This window comes from Ictidomys tridecemlineatus, chromosome 1, assembly GCF_052094955.1.
Source record: "Ictidomys tridecemlineatus isolate mIctTri1 chromosome 1, mIctTri1.hap1, whole genome shotgun sequence".
In the NCBI taxonomy this organism is placed as follows: domain Eukaryota; kingdom Metazoa; phylum Chordata; class Mammalia; order Rodentia; family Sciuridae; genus Ictidomys; species Ictidomys tridecemlineatus.
In genome coordinates, this window is record NC_135477.1 from 165,771,458 (window position 1) to 165,792,926 (window position 21,469).

Below are 21,469 nucleotides of genomic sequence, written 5' to 3' on the forward strand. Positions count from 1 at the left end.
GATTATCTTAATGGATATAGAAGAAGAACTTGACAAAAATCCAACTACTTTTCATGATAAAGCATTCAGAAAATTTAGAGGGGAACTTCCTCAATCTGATAAAAAGTGTTTATGAAAAACTCACTGTTAACATCAAAAAAATGGGGAGAAAAACTAAATTATTTTCTCTATTAACAGGAACAAGTTGAGGATACCACTCTCACTATTTCTATTCAATAATTTATTGGAGGCTTTAACCATTATAGGAAGGCAAGAATGTGAAATAAAAGGAATCCAGACTGGAATGGAAGATGTAAAACCTTTTTATGTCAATTGCAAATTACATGATCATCAGGATATAGAAAGCCCTAGGGCATCCACCAAAAAGCTATTAGGACTAGTAAACAAGTTTAGCAATCTGTCAGGATATAAGATCAATAAAATATAAATAAAATAAAATGTATCTCTATCTATGAGCAGCACAGCTAAAAATAAAATTAAGAAAACTATCCAATTTGAAGGAGCAGTACAAAGAATAAAATACTTAAGAATAAATTTCACAAAGAAATGCAAGGCTTGCTGGGCACAGTGGCTCATGCCTGTAATCCCAGGGGTTTGGCAGTCTAAGGCAGGAGGATAACAAGTTCAAAGCCAGCTTATCAACTTAGCAAGGCCCTAAGCAACTTAGCAAGACCCTGCCTCAAAATTGAAAAAAAATAAAAAGGGCTGGGAATGTAGCTCAGTAGTTAAGCAGTGCCCCTAGTTTAATCCCTGATACCAAAAAAAAAAAAAAAGTGCAAAGCTTTGTACAGTGCAAAAAATACAATGAATTGTTAAAAGAAATTTTAAAAGCTAAATTAATAGACAATTTCATGTTGATGAACCAGAAAACAACATTTTCAAGATAGCAGTATTCCCCAATTTGATCTACAGATTCAGGATCACCCCTGTTATAATACCAACAGGCTTTTTGATTTTGTTGTTGTTACAGAACTCAACAAGCTGATCCCAAAATTTATATGGAAATACAAGATATCCACAGTACCCAGAAAAAAAAAAGGAAAAGGAAAAGAAAGCTGAAGGATTCACATTTCCCAATTCCAAAACCTACTACAAAGCAATTAGGACCATGTGGCAATGATATAAACACATTTATATCAATCAGTAGGATATAATTGAAAGGATAAAAATCAAGACTCATATTTATGGTTAATTGATTTTCAAAAAGAAGGTCAAAACTATTCAATGGAGGAAAATAGCATTTTCACAAATGAGGCTACAATGCTGATATCCACTTGCAAAAATAATAAATTTGGATACCAACTTCATATGATACACAGAAATTAGCTCAAAGTGACTCACATACCTAAATGTAAGACCTAACTATAAAATACTTAAGGGAAAAAATATATACAAGTAATCGTGTTCTCAGGTTAGATTGTGGCTTCTTAGACATGGCATCTAAAGAAAAGAACAAGAAGAAAATGGAAAGTTGGACTTCATCAAAATTTTAAACTTTTATATTTCAAATCCCACAGTAGAAATTAAAAGCAACAAGTGGGAGAAAATTTTTTAAATTGTATATTGGACAAGGGTTTTATTTTTTGGACCAGGGATTGAATCCAGGGGCACTTAACCATTGAGCCACATCTCATCTATTTTGTTTAGAGACAGTATCTCACTGAATTACTTAGGGCCTTGCTAAGTTGCTGAGGCTGGCATTGAACTTGTGATCTTCCTGCCTCAGCCTCAGGAGCCACTGGAATTGCAGGTATGCACCACCAAGCCCGGCCTGACCAGGGATTTATACCAAGAATACGTACAGGATTCTTAAAACTCAACAACAAAAAGACAACCAAATTTAAAAATTCACCAAAGATTTAAATAGATATTTCTCCAAATAAGATACATAAAAGTTAAGCATGTGAAAAGATGCCCAATATTTTTAAGCATTAGGAAAGTACAAATAAACACCACCACAATGAGATATGACTTCATACACACCAGGATAGCTAAAACCAAAAGAAAGACACTAATAAGTGTTCACAATTGTAGAAAGAAAGTCTTCGTACATACGGGTGAGATAAAAACTAATGCAGCCACTTTGGAAAACAGTTTAGCAATTCTTTAACACAGAATTAGTTAACATAGAATTCCTTAAACAGAGAATTACTTACCACTTCCATTCCAACTATACACCATATACCCAAGAGAACTGAGAACATATGTCCACACGAAAACTTATATACATATGTTCAAAGCCAAAATATGGAGATGACTTAATGTCTGTCAACTGATGGAAGACATATCTATTACAACAGAATACTATTTCACATAGCAAAGAATGATCTGCTTCCAGGACAGTTCACAGGAGATTCAAGTCCTCCTGATGGAGGCCAGCCTATGAATGGTGCCAGGCTGGTAGTGGTCTTCATGACCCTGGACTCTACAGGTACATACATCCTTATCCTAATTATTGTGTTGATTTTATACCAAAACTACATGATATCACCAGCTGGGAATGGCTATTTCCTCTTGAAGCATGAAAAAATGCAATTTTCAGAGAGAAATGTCTCTGAGAAGCTCACAAAGTCAGCAAGTGAAGAAGTTAGTTCCAGAGCCCACAAGTGTCTCCTAAACCTAGTACAACCGGCTGGTGCAGATCCTCAGCTTTCAGACAGTCCTAAATGCTACTTCTTCAGTCTTTTCCAGAGGCATTCCAGGTCAAGCATTCCTTATCCAAAATGTTTAGGGTCAGATGTGTTTGAGATTTCATTTGTTTTGGGGTTTTGGTTTATTTGGATTTTGGAATATTCGCATATACATGAGACATCTTAAGAATAGTAAATAAATGTGAAATTCATTTCTGTTTCATATACACCTCATACACATGGCCCGAAGATAATTTGATACAATATTTTTAGCATACCTGCATTTTGACTATGATCCATCACATGAGGTCAGGTGTAGAATTTCCCACTTGGGGTGTCATGTCAACCCTGAAAAAGTTTCAGATTTGGAGCATTTTGAATTTTAGTATTAGAGATGTTCAATTCATACTGTAGATTTTGTTGCCAGTACTGTATGAATTATTGGGCAAAAAGGAACACAGCCCACACCTTCCCAGTCTAGCCAACTATATTCAGTTTTGCAAGTGCCTGCCGAAGGCCTACAAATTGCAAAAGATACAATGGAGACTGTTTAAATCAGAGAAGTCTGTCATGGCTTTCACTAGTCAGCCCTGGAACCTTGGGAAAGTCACATCTAAGCTCTAAAGCACTGTCCAGTTCTAAAATTCAGAGACTGAATGTCATAACTAAATGTAAATCAGATCCTGTCATCCAGCTGGTAGCTCTGGCCTCTTGGGCCCTAAATCATTGGGGCTCTGCTACTCTCCGCCTCATCTTGACCACTGTCCCTGTAATCTTCTGTTCCTCAAACACAACAGAGCCCTTATGTTCACAGTTCTTCCTGCCTAGAACTTGTCTCCCCCTGACTGACTCTTTCTCATCATTCAGGTCTCAGCTCAAATGCCGCCTGATGATCCCTGATGATCCAAACAAAACACATGTCATCACACTATTCATCCCAATTACCCAGCTCTGAAATTCGTATTTGTTTTCTTGCTTCCCATCAACCTCCTCAAGTAAAATAATTTCACAGAAGCATCAGCCTTCTTAAAAACAATGCCTGGAACTTACAGGTTTGCAATAATTATTTGTTGAATGGATGAGCTTTCTTAACCGAGTGAGAACCGTATTAGCTAAGGAAGGATTTATTTGTCTGATGAATTTATTAACACTGAGCAGGGAGCCGAGGCCTCAGGCCACAGACTGAGCAAGATGTGATCAGGTAAAAAGGAAGGATGGTTATCCGAGTGCCCAGATCCCAGGAAGCATCAGGGGGGAAAGGTAGAAACATGACAAAGAGATTCTAAGGAACAATCTTAGCCTCCTTTACCCCTGCACTACACACACACACACACACACACACACACACACACACACACACAGAGTTCCCCCGTACTCTCTCACAACCATTCCAAACTCTGCCTCCCAAGGAAAACAGCTTAGAAGCTGAGCTGCCCAAATCACACCATAAAGATCCCAGGCAGAGGGAAAGATCATCCTTTATAATTACTGTGTAGAAGTTTCCATACGGCACCCTGCTGAGAGCAGGGAAGCAAGGCGATCAGAACAGACGGCTTATTAAATTACCCAGTGCATCAACTCAATGAGCACTTCCAAATGGCTCTATTTCTTTTCCTTCTTCCTTTTCTTTTCTTTCCTACCCATGGGGTTTTAATGTTTTGCTTTCTTCTCTCCACTATTTAGGACTCCCCTTAGGTGTTCAGATCACTGCTTTCCTTCTGTCAGATGCTATCTTTTATTATCCACCCTCCTGAACCATTCATGTAGTGTGGGGGACACAGCAAGTTTCACGTGGTGTTCTGGACCCTGCTTTTGAAGCTAAAAGACCCACATTCGAGTCTTGATTCTGAATCTGTGTGATCTTCACAAGCCATGAACTTCTCTGAGCTGTGGTTTCCTCATAGGTGAAATAAGGGTGATAGCAGTACTCACTTGCCACACAAGTTGTGACAAAGAGATTAGAGGGGGTGATGTGCATCAGCCTGCTTTGCAAACTGCGAGTCCTCAGGACCATGTCAGTGAGGTCTTCGCCTTTGTCTAAGAGGCCTTGGCAAGAGCCAGGAAGAGGTCCTCTGCCTCTAGGTGGCACTATCTAAATGCTCTACAGAAGAGTTCTTCATTTTGATTAGTGGGTTTCCACCTTGAAAATGTAAACAGATTGGTGAAAGAATGCATCTGTCTAGCTGCCAGTCATTCTCACATTATTGGGAATCTGATGAAAAGCCATGATTTCCTTAAAAGGGCTGGATAATCCTGCATGGATGGAAGAATTCATCTTCTTGTGGAATTTGGGCAGGCGGGAAGGAAACGTTAGAACCTGGGAATATAATAAAAGAGAGTTTGGGAGCAAGAAGAAATACCACCTGTTAGAAACTGAATAACCCTAAGGAAAACTCATATTCTCTAAGCCCCAGTTTCCTCATCTGTAAAATGAGGGTAAGTGTACCTATCTCATTAAATCATCTGTCAGATCACTTAGCATGGGCATAGCATACACCCACACACACACACACACACACACACGCACACACACACACAGTAAAATTTAGCCACTGCTACAGTTACTAAGAATGATATTATTATTATATTTATTTTTTATTTCTACTACTATTACTACTGGCTGTCAATAAGCCTAGGAACTTCAGAAACGTTTTTGGAAAGATACCCACCTTTCAGAGTCTTTTCTATCATTAATCTACTGCTGACCAACAAAATACCCCAAACTTGGTGGTCTAAAACAACAGCAGTTGTTTATTTTACTCATGAATCTATAATTTAAGCTAGACTTATGAGGAATGGGTCCTCTCCTTCCCATGTGGCATCAACTGTGGTAGCCCATTTGGGGACAACGAGAGGATCTACTTTCACAATAGCTCACTTAGGTTGCTAAAAAATTGGAGGCGGCTGTTGGCTGGGAGCTCATCCAGGGATGTGGGTCTCAGTTCCCTTTGTGGATTGATTGGGCTCCCTGAGCATAGTAACTGTGTTGCCAGAGTGGAAGTTTCAGGAAAAAGACGTAGCTGGCATTTTTATGACTTAGCCTTAGAAGTCACATTGTTTCCTCTGTACCCAGGCAGTCATAAAGATCCTCCCGGTTTCAAAGGGAGGGGACATGGATGTCGCCACCTGATGCGATTAAAGATTCTAGAAAAGCCAGGTGCAGTGGCATATGCCTGTAATCCTAGTGACTCAGGAGGCTGAGGCAGGAGGATCATGAGTTCAAAGCCAGCCTCAGCAAGTTAGTGAGGCCCTAAGCAACTTAGCGAGACCCTGTCTCAAAATAAAAATAAAAATCAATCTGGGATGTGACTCAGTAGTTAAGCACCCCTGGGTTCAATCCCTGGTGCAAAGAAAAAAAAATTCTAGAAATGATTTTTTTTTTAATTCTAGAAAACCATATGGAAGGGGCAATATTGTTGCAGGCTTCCTTAGAAAATGTTATGTACTGCACCTCTCAGATACCACAATTCAAGAGTGTCTTCCCTAATTCTTCACCCCACCCCAATGCATGCTCTCCCTGTGTCTTTCTTGGGGCACTTATATCACTCTGAACCCTGGATTGGTTGGGCTCCTTCAGCATGGTAACATGCTGTATGTTTTAAAAAAAATCAAAATAAATGGTAGAGAGATGGTGGTGGAAGGAGAGACTAGAGATGTTTCACAATTTATTCCTGCCATTGCTGCTTGAACACAGACTGCTCTGGAAAATAACCCCATGCATTTAGAACCTTTTGAACCCTCATTGTTTTCATCTGTGAAACAAGGCGTCCTAGCAAGAACACCTGGATGAATTTTCAGAGGATGAAATTAACAAGTCAAACTTCATGGAGCAGTGAGCATATATTAGTAAGTTGGCTTCTAAGTGTTAGCACAAAAATGTCAGCTATTACATTGTCACTAAGTTGGCCTTAGCAACAATTCAGACAGAAAAGAGATTTGTCTTACTCTAAGAACACCTTTGTGTTTTAACAAGTGAACATTAAAGGTGGAGAAAAATAAGGAGGAGTGGAGTTGAGGAAAGGCATTTTAAATATTTAGGGGACAAATGTTTAAGTCTTTCGCGTAGTAGACGAGGCTTGTAGAGCATCCTCAAAGCTGAGTCCTGGTTTAGAGAAGAAGTGGGGGGGAAGCAGTAGGGCATGAGTGAGTCCAGGAAAATAAGCCCATCTGACAGGCCTGAAGGGTCCTTGAAGGGAAGAGGGCACCCTGTCTTGCAGCAGCAGCTGACATTTCGGGGCCCTTCCAGCCCTGTAAGTCTCTACTCCTCTATGAGCTGAGGTTTTGTTTGTTTGTTTGTTTGTTTGTTGTTTGTTTGTTATTACAAGCAATAGAATCCAACTTTGGCTGGCTTAAGTCACAAAGGAAACTTAATGGAAAGATCCTAGAATATTCAGGAAGACGGGAGGCAAGGCGGGCTCTGGGGACCTGTGCTGCAAAAAGGAACATGTGAGCCTTCTTACCAGAGCACTGCCATTATGGGGACTGAGGGATCAGAGTCTTCCCATTCCAAGTGTCCAGGTCTCTGTGTCTTGTCCTGGATTCGTCAGCTATAGCAAGGGAAGCAGGGTCCTACAGTATTAGAATGTTGCTGTTAGTGCATCCCAGTAAGTGGGACAACTATACAGGAAGGAAATAAGGCCAGACGTGGCACTAAAAAGGCAGCAGTGGGGAGCGAACCCTGCCACAGACAAGGCTCAGTCTATCGTCATAAAAACTGTTTTGCACTAGATGGAAGGCTGGGGACTCAGAGAAGAAATTAATCACCTATATGCATTTGTTTTTAATCTACAGTGTCAAATGGTGTGTTTGGTGCTGCAGATACACAAATGACCACTCCTCTGTGTCACAGCAGTGCTATGCTTAATGGTTAAGAGTCCCAACTGGGAATGACAGAGACCAGCACTCAAATTCCTGTTTGACCTCTTATGGACAGTAATAATGTCAAACTGCACTGAAGTTTGGCTAATAACTGCCTGCCTGCCAGGTCGTGGTAAGTCATTACAAGACTTAGGAGAAGGTAAATAGAGCCCTCATGCAATGCCTTACACATGGCATTTTTATGACTGTAGCCACATGGTTATGATTTGGACTAGAAGAAAAGAGGACTCCCCTGTCACCTCTACCTGTTAGTGCTGAAAGAGACTCCAGGTCATGGACTGATTTGAACCATAAACATTTGATTCACCTGAAAGCCTGATAACAGTACGGACAAACCCCCAGCTCACCTGATTCAGGTGATCTGCCATCTACAATTTCAGCTGTCCCCCATAATCCAAGTGATTTTGATGGATAATTAATAAGAGTATCTGTATTCTAAACTAGAAAACTTTTTTGTTCAAAGGCAAATAAACAACTACAGAAAGAAAATAATTTGACTTAAGGTCTTAGGAGAATTACCGGGTATATTAGTTTTGTATTACTGTGTAACAAATTATCACAAACTTGGTGGCTTAAAACAACATAAGCTTATTAATTCTGACCTAATTTCTGTGTGGGCATAATATGGCTCAGGGTCTCATAGGGCTGAAATCAAGGTGTTGGGCAAGCTCAGAATTCATGAGTTCTCATGGTTATAGGAGTGACCCCACCACAGGTCACTTAAGTCTGGGGCACTGTCTGGTCCTTGCCATGTGGCTCCGTTCATCTCTGAAGCCAGCAATGGTGAATCTTCCTTGAACTGAATTCTTCTTGTGCTTTAAATCATTTACATCCTCCATCTTTAACTTCTAGATCCAGATGTAAAGAGCTGCTGTGGCTAGGTGAGGTCTACCCTTTAACTTGAAATCAACTAATTAGCAACAATGATTACATCTGGAAAATTCCTTTTGTCACATGGCATCACATAATTATGAGGTAATAACCCACAATATTCAAGTTTTGCCCAAATACAAGAGATTATGCCAGGAAGAGGGTGATAGGAGTTCATTTTTAAATGTTGCCCATTACACTGGGACTGTGATCTAAAACTCTGACAAGACACAAGTTTCTCAAATCATGCTCAAGTTACCCCTCCTCAGATTACAGCAATCACTTAATCCTAAGTACCTCCAAACCAAGTAGTACAAGAAAAGCTCATCAGTGTCAGATGTATTCTTAATTCTAGGCATTCTAAGCAGGTAAGCTGTAAATTTCTTGAAAAGATGCTTTCCTTGGTGTATCTACCTGAAAAATAGAAAATATAACTCATTTATCAAACCTGGCTGGTGACCAGTAAACACAGCTGAAATGGACATTAAACTGATGGTCCAAGGCACCCACTCACTAATTCAAACACTCAAACAGAATTAGGCAGGAAGACAAACCAACCTAACCTACCTATGGTGCACAATCCTAGGCTTTCTAGCCCAGCCTCAACTGCTGGCCACAGGGATCTGCCATCTTGGATACCCAGTCAAGCCTTCAGGTAAATGGTAGGCAGCATTCCCAAATGATCCCAATGACCCCCACCCTTGCATAGTATCCTGAATTGGGGCAAAATTTGAATATTGTGGGTTATCACTGCCATGATTATATAATTGTTTTACACAATACTTATTTATTTTTATGTGGTGTTGAGGATCAAGCCCAGTATCTTACATGTGCTAGCCAATCGCTCTACCACTTAAGCCACAACCCCAGCCCTGATTATGTGATGTTATGTGATAACAGGAATTTTTCAGACATAATTATCCCATTTAAGAGTCAAGAAAACCTTCATGAAATAGATACTATTCTCATTTTATAAAGAATCTGAGATATGGGTTATGTAATTTGCTAATAAATAAACAAACAGCAGCAAGAGGCAGCACCAGGTCTCAAATGTAGGTCAGTTCAATTTCAAACCACATGCTCTAGCCACAGACCCAATATCAATAAATATTGGTTATTTTCTCTGTGACTTCAGCCATACAATATATTTACACACACAACAACAACAACAACTACAAGACAGTGTCCCTCATGCATCTTAAAATATAACAAGTACTACATTTTGTTCTTGCCCTAAGTAAAACTAAATCTCTCCAACAGTGTCAGATGTATTACTAATTACACAATTACATTATGCAGTCATGCTGGTAATAAAATTCTTGGAGTGCTTTCAGCAAATTCAAGTTTGGAGAAAATAATGGCTTGCTTTAAAATTATTTACTAAATTAAGCAATTCTTTACTCAACATTGTTTTTAATAATTCAAGTACAGGATGTTTTATTATGAACATTTCCAAAATACAAGTTTTTAAAAATTCCATTATTAGTATGTACATGGTTGCTCTAGTAAAGTATTTTTTAAAAAATACTTAATACTCCTACTTTGCCAGAGAATGAAGCATTATTCACCCTTTCTATGATTCTGTCAACTCAGATGCCTCTTTCTCCTGTCTCCAGGACTGACAGAGTTGGAGAGGAAAGGCCACAATTTCATGCACTTCCCACAGCAGGTTATCACAAATGTCTGTGAATCCTTTAGAGGAAGACAATAAAAGATGCCATGTCAGAAGATCTTACCCCTTTCCAAAGACATCTGCAATATCTCTCACCCCACGTGCTCTTCCACAGTGTGATTTTATCCCCCACCTTCTGCTGCTTTCCCAAGAAGTGAAGTCTATTTAATCTCCTCGATTAAATAGACCTGCACAGACCTGTAGAATATGGCAGAAGAGAAGTTGTGTCCATTCTGGGTTCAGCCATCAACTGGCCTGGCAGCTTCTATTTCCTTCCTTCGGATCACTTAGTCTTGATTTGCTCCATCTGAGAACCCAAACAATGTGCTATGAGATGTACAAGCCAAGAGGAGAGATCACATACAGGCATACTGGTCGACCACCAACCACAACTGCCAGCCACAAGAGGCTGCCATCTTGGATGACCAGGCCAGTCCAGTCTTCAAATGACTGCAACTCCAGCCACCATCTGACTGCAACCAAACCAACTAATAAATATTGGTTATTTTCTCTGTGATTATTCCCCATGGAAAACCCCAAGCTGAATTCACTCAACCCACAGAAATATGATGAAAGATGATAAATAGTTGTTTTAATCCACTGAAATTAGAGAAATCTTTTACAGCAATAGATAACCAGATACTCCTATTCCAATTCGTCATATATATGAACTAATATCAGACCTGGCCACCATGTGGGTGACAGTCTCCATGAAGGAACAATTCAAAGTTCCCGCTCTTCTTTGGGCATCCATTTTCCCATCTGTGAAACATCATGATAGGACTAGGTTAGGATTTCAACCTAGAGGTCACCATGGATTGTCACTGGTTAGAGACGACATTTCTAAAAACTGGATGGAAGCTGCACAATTCTATGTGATGAAGCCACACTAGCTAACTGAAAACCAAGTTCCCTTGTTTGAGGCTGGAATTATATCAACTCAGTGCATCAACACTGTTCCCGTCTGCTAGTCAGAGCTGGTTAGCAGTCACATATGGCTGTGATAGCTAAAAATGAAATAAAGAATTAAATGTTGCTTAATTCATGCAGTTTGTTCAGCATAGAAAAAAATATATTTTAAAATGTGAGCTTTTTAGCTGAGAAAGGAATCCTCAAGGATGAAGATGGTAATGACTAGGAAATAATAATAGCATGGCTATCACATATTGAGCACTCACTATGGAACAGGTCACACATTGCGTTGAGTGTACACTAAGTTCATCTCATTCTTCGGATAACCATCCCCACTTGACAGAATCAAAAACCAAGGCACAGAGAGGCAAACTTCCTTGCAGAAAGACACAAAAATCATAAATGTCAGAGCCAGGATTCAAGCCCTTCAGATTTCAAAGCCCACATAGTACTGGTTCCCAAACTCAGATGTCCTCAAAGGTTGTTCCTTTCACGTCTCATCCTCTTAGATAATCTAGGTCAGGAAGACTGGTGGTGTTTGAAGAGGGATATTGTCATGGCATAAAGAAGTGGGGTTCATGGGTCTGGTCAGCAACACACAGGAATGAGCTCTTGCACACTGCTTTGGGGACACAAATTTGTACCAACCCTTTGGAGACTTCTCTTACTGTAGTAAGGCTGAAGGTGTGACCACACCAATCCTATTCCAATGTGTATGTCCCAGGAAAAAACTCATATACCTATAACAAAGAGGTAATTGCATGAAAGTTTATCACTGTGTATTGATTGTAGCAAAAACACAGAAGCAACCTAAACATCCATCCACAAAACGATGGAAAAGTGATTGCGTATTATTGTCATTCAAACAATTGCCATCTAGTATTTTAAGATGAATTATGTATTTTCAATATGAATAAATGACAGAATCAATAACACAAATTGCAAACTCTGATTCCATTTCTATGAAGTTGTACAATATGTAAATTGTTATTTATGTGTACATTCAGGAACTGTGTACCATTAAAGGAACAGTAAACACATCATGATCATGGTTAACTCTGAGAATGATGGAAAATGGAGAAAAATCACAGAAGAGGCTTATATTTTATCTGTGATTTCTTTTATTTCCAAAACTTGGTGGTAAATACATAGACATTAATTTTATCACTGATTCATTTTGGATGCTTGAAATATTTCATGCTTTTTTTAATTGATCAGTTTCCATACCACATACCAACTTTTGGCCTTAAGAATCCTCTGCTCAGGCTGAGGATGTGGCTCAAGCGGTAGCGCACTCGCCTGGCAGGCGTGCGGCCCGGGTTCGATCCTCGGCACCACATACAAAGATGTTGTGTCCGCCGATAACTAAAAAATAAATATTAAAAATTAAAAAAAAAAGAATCCTCTGCTCAGCCATTTCTCCTCACCTTCCACCTGTTCTCTATAGCCTCCCACTCCCTAGGCTCCTAATCTGGGTCCCATGCTTTCTTTCAATCAAATGATGTCATTTACTTCAAGTATAAAATGCAAACAGCCCTGGGATGGTTTGCATTTTAAAAGAAGACTGAAGTAGGAAGAATTTTCAAGGCCTAAAGAAGTGACATTATTATGGTGAAAGAATTTTTCATCAGATCCTCCTGGGCATCTGCTCATTTATCCTATAAATATTCATTATGCACCTACTAAGCACCAGGAACTCAGAGGTCCCAATGCCCCACACCTGTAAGAAGAGAACGCTTTACCAGTTGTGTTGTTCTGCAGACCCTGGGCCCTAGGTTCTACTTACATAGATAACTACTCCAAAGGGATATGAGAATATGCAGTAATGGATGATCTCCGTTACTCAAATGCCTCATTTTACTAAATGTGGGGAACAGAGACACAGAGAAGGCGCTGGGTTTGCCTAAAGTCACAGAGCAAAGACTCAGAGCAAAGAGATGAAGACTCAGCTCTCTGGGCCCCTAAACCAGTGCTTATTTCTCTGCCCGGTACTGCTTCTTAATACAGTCCATAAGGCTATCCCTGAATGGAATAAACAGATGCAGAAAATACATAAGGAAAAAAAATTACCCATGCTCTCCTCCTTGAAGCAATGCCACTTCCCTTCCCACCTTTTGATTTCACCACCTGCCTTGGCTTTCTACAGCAGGTGCTAAATGACTGCAATTGATTCCAATGCTTTCCCACCCTTGCTGGGGATCCCACTTCACAAAGCAAGTGGTGGTCCCCATTAAGGCAGAACTCAACCTGGTACACGGCTCTCCCAGAGGCAGGCTGAGGAGATGGACAGACATGAAGAAGAGGTGGGGGAAGCCCAGACTGCTATTCAGCCAGGAAGTTGCATGTTTACACCAGCTCTGCAGTTCAAATGCTGGGAGACTAGGATACGCCTTTCCCACTGATCACTAGGTTCTGAGATACCAGCTTCCTAGCTTTTATGAATGACAAATGCATACTATATACCCTGATCCTCACTAGATGATGTGCCTTGAACACAGACCCTAGGAAGCAGCAGACATCTGTGACTTGTGATGTGCTCCATCCATTCCCTGTTTCCTGGGGAGTGTACCCTGATTTCCCTTCTGAAAAACCATCTCTCCACTGCTCTCAAACAATACACTGATGAGTAAAATCCTACTCCTAGATTCAGGCATGGACCACAGAACCCAGATCTAAGCCAACCAGACCATTCTATTTCCCTTTGACATAGTGATTGGTCCAAGGAAAGAAAATGCCTCTAGCTAGAAATGCCACCAGAGAGGTAGATGCTTTTCCTCCTGGGCACAAAACTGAGAAGATGGTAGGTCTTGAGTTTCTGCTCTCATCTTGGAATCCAAAATCAAGCTTAAAATGCAGAGAGTGGGGCCAAGAGATGGAGAGAAAGGAATCCCAATGGCAGCATATGAACCCCAGCATCAAACCAGCCCTCTCGCTGAAATTGTGATTGTGCCTCATCAGCAAAAGTTCTTTTTTCATTTCCTTGTCATGGATTTTTGTGTCACTTATAATTCAAAGAATCCTAAATGACACACTGTCCCACACACTGGGAACAGTGAGGGTCTTCGGGCCTCTCTTTGAATGCCTTCAGCGATGAAGACCACTCTGCCTCTTGGTGTTTCTTCGGATCTTTTTTGTCCTTGCCTTTAGAGCTGCTCCAAGGAAGGAATCAAGGGGCAACTGAGAGAAGGGAGAGGCAATGACAGATGTGAACAGTGAGACCATACACAGCTGCAGGGCTAGCTGACATTTATGGGAAGTGTTAAATCACCGGAGCCTTCCAGGTTGTTTAATATCATATATTGATTTGCTTTTGTTTCCCTGAAGGGAAGAAGGATTTGACTAACAGCCAATGTTCCCATGAGAGCAAGAGCCAGAAGTGTCTCACTGAACCCAGAAGGATGGAAAGCTAAAAGAGAAAAGGAAGAGGGAAGAATGATGGTCTGTGAAATTGGAAAATAATATGTACTTCACTGGGGCTGACATGGCCCTGAACAAGCAGGTGAAGAGGTGAAATTTATCGTGGGCATCTTGCCAGCTCCCTCTAATAGCATCCGTAACCTCTTTCCTGCTTCACTGCTCCTCTCTCCAAGGGGGGCACCATCTTGATGGGTCTAGAAAACAAGGGTAATTAGAGTTGTTCTTAAGTATGTCTCACACATTCAGCACTTGGGCTATTCACATGTTCTCTCATCTATCAAATAACTCCTGGTTAGGTGTCTGTCATATGCCAGGATAATCTTTTTTTTTCCTTGTCGTGTTGTTGTCCTCTTAAGACAAAATTTGAATTTATAATTAAATTTGTAATTATAATTCAAACTGTTAATCCCTTGGATTTCTATGTGCATCATGCTACGGGTCCTAGGACTCACAAATGAATCTCATGAACGTCCTTTTCATAGAGTGAGGATCAAAGAGGTGAAGAGAAGCAAACTGCCCCAGTGAAGGTCGGCTGGATTAGAACTCTGGGTTTCCAACGCTTCCTTAACCCAGTGCCCTCTCCCAACCACGCACATGCCCAGCACCCCACCTCATCACAGCCACGGGCTGTAGCTCTACATAGTGTCTCGAACACAGCACCCCAGGCCAGCCCAGCCCTGCAGCCTCTCTCCCTCTTCCAACCCAGCTATAGACAGACGATAAGCATCATCATTCTCTAACAAATCCAGGCCCTGGAGCACCACACCAAACAGAGAAACGACATAGGGGTTGACCATGGCAACTTGCTCTTGGCCCACCGCTGGCTTCCTTTTGACCCATTTAGATCTAATCTTCAAGATGCTATCAATGTCACCATCATTGCTGAAGTTTATTTGTGGCTTTACCTATGAGGCACTGCCGCAAGCCATATCACATGGATTACCTCATTTAACTCACAAATTTATGAGTGTGTAGCATCATGAATTTTGTTTGCCAATAAAAGAACTGAGGCTCCGGGATAGCTTGAAGGTCATGCATCTACTAATCAGCAGTCTGGATCTGAATTTGGGTCTCTATAGTTCTCCCTCCCATAATGAGGGCTTCAACTAGGCAATTAAAAAAAAAAAGACATCATGTTTTCAAATGCAGGCAGCCCTTGACTTCTCACCTGCTTCCTTTCTTTTTCTCTGTAACAAATTGCAGGGTGACTTTGAACAAGCCACATATCCTCTCTGGGCTTTAGTCTCTACCTATAGAAGTGAAGAGTTAAACTAGAGCTAGCTGGCCTGGAAATGACCCATTTTCAAATTTCTTGCTTTCTCTGACATGCAAGGCATGCTCACTAGACACCACCATAGACCCTTCAGGAACGAGGAAATATTGTGGTCAAAGTGAAAAATACATAGGTGGAGACATAGCTCTGTGGCAGAATGCATGCTTTGCAGGCGCGAGGCCCAGGTCTCAATCCATCGCACCAAAAAGAGAACAAAACAAAAATACCTTAGGTTGCCTTTTCTCAGAAATTCTTAAATGAGCTTCCTTAAGCATTTTGGTATAGGAAATCATAGAATCCTGGAGAGTCAAGAGAATGTTTTAGTTGCAAATTAATTATAAAAATAATCTACTAGCTCTCACTTATTGAGGGGTCTACTCTGTGTCAGGTACTTTGCTGAGTATTCCATATATTATTCCACTAATCGTCAAACATAAAGACTGTAAGGTCAGAGGTCATATCATCCACATTGTACAGAGGAAGAAACTGAGACACAGAATAGTTAAGTAACTTCCTTAAAGCCCCACAGCTAGTTGGGCCAAAGACCAAAGAGGCTTTATACCAAAAACTCTTTCAGAGTCGAACCCAGGACAGAAATTGTCTCTGAAAATTCCAACTAAAAGACTCTGCTAAAAGATCTGCAATGGTGAAGAAGTTCTAGAATGGGCAGACTTTTAGAAATAAAAATCTCTGGGCATGGTGATGCATGCCTTTAATCCCAACACCTCAGGAGGCTGAGGCAGGAGGATGGCAGGTACAAAGCCAGCCTTAGCAACTTAGTGAGGCTGTAAACAACCTAGCAAGACCCTGTCAAGAAATAAAAAATAAAAAGGACTGGGGATGTGGCTCAGTAGTTAAGTGCCCCTGGGTTTACTCCCCGGTACCAACAAAAAAGAAAGAAAGAAAAAGAAAATCAACAGCAAGTAGCACATGTAACCATGGTCCTAACAGAGGACAGAGGTACATGTGCCTCTTCCTTCCAGAGTATATATTCTGCCTTCCTCTCCTCCTTCCTTGCAGTGTTGTGTCTGCTCATAGAAAAAAAAGGTGGCTTAAAAAAAAATGAAAAAACATTGTTTTGAATTCAGTCTCTTACGCAGTGTCAATGTCATTAGTCCAATCACTGATAAGAAACCAGGTCAGTTGTATCAAGATGACCATCAGTGGCCACTGCTGCCTCCATACAGAGCAGTGTTTGCTGTCTCCATGCAGACGGGTATGGTGGTGAGGATGCCCTGGCTGACAGCAGGGTGGCGGGAGATCTGCAGACACCTAACATGACAGCTATGGAAGACCCTTGCTTCAAAGATCAGGATTCAAGTCTCTCCTGGCTTTGAAAATGTGTATATCACTGTGAAAACAGCTCTTTTTTTTCTCCCCTTAAGTCTCCTTGGGTTCAGATAGGTCCAATCCCCACTATAAAGGCTTCCCAGGCTCAGCTCCCAATGGCTTGGCACTTGGTTGTGGAATGGTTTCACCCTCAGCACTAAAGAATGCTTGATTCCAGTTCTAACTCGGCCATGTGACCGTTGCCTAGTCACTTTCCCTCCCTGTACTGCAGTTCTTTGTCTATTACTTATAGGTAGGATGAAGAATGAACGATCAGGGCTCAGGGAGTGGCTCAGTGGGGGAGTGCTTGTCTCGTTTGCATAAGGCCCTGGGTTTGAAACCCAAATCCACAAAAAAAAGAAAGAAAGAAAGGGTGGGAAGGAGGAAGGAGGGAAGGGAAAGAAAAAAGAAAGCAGTTTATCTCATGAGCCTTTTCCATTCACTAGGCAGTAGCTATCTGAGAGTACCTGAAAATGCAATGCTGAAAAGAATTATGGAGCTAACCCTGAACTCAGCATAAAACACTCTCAAGAGTGACTGGTGACATCTGCCTTGGGCATAAGAGGGATGAGAAAGAACCCTGTGCTATGTCATTGCCATGCACAGACTAGATGATACCAGAGGCCCTGAGACTCTTAACAGTATGTAACTAACCCCTCTTCTCTAGATCTGCAGTGTAAGAAGCACACTCAGACAAACTCAGAATTTTCCAAGAAAATGTCCTAAGTGGCAGAAGAGAATTAACTAACACATACTTCCAGGGGACAAATGGAAATGAGGACATAGAGAAAAACAGAAAGAAGGCATCCCAGGTCAGCCCGAGAAACCAGCTCCAAGGTCTTTCCCTTCTCTGCCTGCTGTGGAGATGGCCTGTTATATTTCTATAATAAACCTGCCTTAGCTGAGCTAAGACTGAGCTAACCTCAATTGCTTGCAACCAAATTTACAGAATTTACTCTGTTCTTACCAAGAGCCTTGGAGCAGTCACCACTTACCAAGTACTTACATGTACCAGGCCTGGTGCTAAGAGCTAGGCTTGATTTCGTTTAGACTCCATTATAATCCTGTGAAATAGGTCATTTGCCCCCATTCCATGCTGGCGAAATTGAGTTTCAGTAAGGTTAAGCCACTTGCTCAAGCCCTTATGGGCCAGAGCCAGGATCTGAGGTAGTTTTTCCTCAACACAAACCCTGTGTTTCTAATCTCAAAACAGCTCCCAAATTATATTCTTATTAATTGTAATCATTAAAAAGAAGGCAAAGTCAAAGCCAACTGATGCTACAGAATGTGGCATGCCATTCTGTGACCTCACATACCTCCTGAGCATAGCACCATAAACCCCTGAGGACGTATATGGGCCAGCAAGAGACACAAAAAGTGGAATAGGTCATTAAAACTTCCTAATGATGGGTTAGGGTGATATCTTTTCAGGGAGCATTTTGAATGATTTTCCAAAATTGCCAGCTCCCCTAGGCTGATGACCTTGTTCACCCACTTGGTCTCAGCAGCCCAATCCTGGCTGTGACAAGAAGACCGGACTTGCTGCAAAAGCCACTTCTTGATTCAAGTCCTCTGTGCCTGCCCTCATTCTCAGAAGTCTTTCGCTTTCCAAAAGGATGGCCAAATGTACTTAATATGCTTATTTATTGGGGGATGATTTGGAAGTTTTAATATCTAATTCCTTCTTCCATTTTTAAGTCAACAGCTTGATTTTAAAACATCAAGTTGGCCAGTTGAGCAAGAATAACGTGACTGAGAGTGGAAAAATAGTATGCTATTAACAAAGGGCTTCAAATTAATCTGAGGATATTTCCAATGTGGAAAGCCACCTCTTAACACCCTTATCTTTTTGGACTCACACACCTGGCTGTGGAAGAGATTTACACTTGCAAATTCTAAGCTCTAACAGTAATATTTAGGCTTTGAGCTGTTCTTAAAAAAAGAAAAAGAAAAAGAAAAGAAAGAAAAGACTTTTCATCAAGATTTGTTCAGTGCAGAGGTGGTATTTGCAGGCATAAAGAGAAAGGAGTATTTAAGGACTGGTATTTAAAAAAATGCAAGAGCTAATGGTTCATGGGACTTCAGAACAGCCTTGGTGAAGGGAAAGACTTATATATTAAAAAACTTAGTTCAAGGTTACTGTTTTTGTTTGGTAAAGACGAGCTTAGGTGTAACCAAAAAGGATCTGCTTATTCCCTCCAGATTCAAGGAAGGAATCATAAGAACTATTATCTTTTAAACATATGGCATATGTTGTGCACTTTGGATCATTTTGTTTAGCTTTCATTCTCTCAACGACCCTAGGAGGGAAATCCTGTTATTACCACTCTTTTGCAAATGATGAAACTGAGTCAAGGCTCAAAAACTTGACCAGCGTCACATCAGTACTAAGTGACAAAGTTAGGACATTCTGAGTCCTGAGGCTACTGTTCCTACTCACTTTATAATGCTGCCACCGGGCAATGGCCCTCCAAGCCCCAGAAGCTCACTGACCCAGGTGATCCCGAACAAGATCAGCTTCACGGGTGCTGAAAAGGCGCCCCCTGGCTCCTGTATGAGACGTCCCTTCTCCATAGCATTGTCAACTATCCCTCAGACCTGTGGTCCTTTACAGCTAAAAGAGATCTGAAGGATAATCAACTTGCTTACCATGAGGTCACCGAGACTCAGAAGACAAAATAACCTGTCCAAGGTCACAAACAAGAGCAGCATCTCCAGGATCATTCTTTCCTCAGTTCCTCGTCTCAGCTGCTTACCCCATACCCTCCCCACCTAGGACCATAGTGCCTGGCTTATCTCTATTCAACAGTGATTCTCTTACACACACCTCCCTCATCAAGACTCATCATTAACTCACCAGTTAGCAAAAACTAACTTGTGTTGGTTTTTGCTAGCTCAGCCTGCTGTGTTGTAAAAGCCAAAGAGTCCTAGAAGGTCAGGATAGGAAAGTCTCAAACACATAACCCCTCCACACCCCTTCTTGGGGATGAGTGGCCCAGAGAAGAGACCTGATAGGGCTCCTGAACCACAAAGGTATGCCAGGATTGGAGTAGAAAAAGAAAATAAATCAGAATCTATTTTTATATTAATTTTCAGAGTAAAGTTGAGACATAAATTCAGCTTTATTCCTACATAATAGACATGCTGGAACTCGTTCCCTCAGTCTGCAGTTAGAAGGTCAATTCTTAGCTAAACAATGTGATGATTCCTGAAATAAGAGTGGACTCAGTTTTTTCTCAGCAAGAGAAACAGTAAAAGAGGTAAATAGAGAGCCTACATCCTGGGAACAAATTTTTACCCCTCACACCTCAGATAGAGCCCTAATATCCAGAATGTACAAAGAACTCAAAAAATTAAACAATAAGATAACAAATAATCCAATCAACAAATGGGCCAAGGACCTGAACAGACACTTCTCAGAGGAGGACATACAATCAATCCACAAGCACATGAGAAAATGCTCACCATCTCTAGCAATCAGAAAAATGCAAATCAAAACCACCCTAAGATACCATTTCACTCCTGTAAGATTGGCAGCCATTATGAAGTCAAACAACAATAAGTGTTGGCGAGGATGTGGGGAAAAGGGCACACTTGTTCACTGCTGGTGGGACTGCAAAATGGTGAGGCCAATTTGGAAAGCAGTATGGAGATTCCTGGAAAAGCTGGGAATGGATCCACCATTTGACCCAGCTATTGCCCTTCTTGGACTATTCCCTGAGGACCTTAAAAGAGCACACTATACGGATACGGCCACATCAATGATTATAGCAGCACAATTCACAATAGCTAGACTGTGGAACCAACCTAGATGCCCTTCAATAGATGAGTGGATAAAAAAAATTGTGGCAGCTATACACAATGGAGTATTATGCAGCACTAAGAAACGACAAAATCATAGAATTTGCAGGGAAATGGATGGCATTAGAGCAGATTATGCTAAGTGAAGCTAGCCAAGCCCTAAAAAACAAATGTCAAATGTCTTCTTTGATATAAAGAGAGCCACTAAGAATAGAACAGGAAGGAAGAGCATGAGGAAAAGACTAACAGTAAACTAAGACGAATGGGGGGAGAGAAAGGAAGAGAGAAGGGAAAACATATGGAAATGGTAGGAGACCTTCAGTGATACACAAAATTATAAGAGGTTATGAGGGGCAAGGGGTTGGGGGGAAAAAAGGGGAGAGAATTGAACAACAGCAGAGGAGGTAGAGAGGGAAGATGGGAGGGGAGGGGAGGGGGGATAGTAGGGGATAGGAAAGGTAACAGAATACAACAGTCACTAATATGCCATTATGTAAAAATGTGAGTATGTAACAGAAGTGAGTCTGTATTATGTATTTGGGGAGTTCAAAACCCAATTGAGTCGAATGTATGAAAGATGATATGTCTTGAGCTCTGTAATGTTTTGAACAATCAATAAAATAAATAAATAAATAAATATATCACAAAAAAAAAAAAGAGCTCAGAAGTGAAAGTGGGTCTCTTGCT

At 41.0% G+C, this 21,469-nt stretch overlaps 1 long non-coding RNA gene across 1 annotated transcript in view; it reads right to left on the minus strand.

Moving 5' to 3' along the window:
• Positions 1 to 6,394: 6,394 nt before the first annotated feature.
• The window catches only part of LOC120885496 (uncharacterized), a 55,769-nt gene continuing 40,694 nt past the window's right edge, over positions 6,395 to 21,469 (minus strand). Inside the window, exons 6-10 of the long non-coding RNA XR_013439538.1 lie at positions 12,197 to 12,327; positions 11,611 to 11,702; positions 9,947 to 10,357; positions 8,676 to 8,792; positions 6,395 to 7,199 (exon numbers count right to left, since the gene is read on the minus strand). This is a non-coding gene — a long non-coding RNA (uncharacterized LOC120885496). The remainder of the gene's footprint in view (positions 7,200 to 8,675; positions 8,793 to 9,946; positions 10,358 to 11,610; positions 11,703 to 12,196; positions 12,328 to 21,469) is intronic.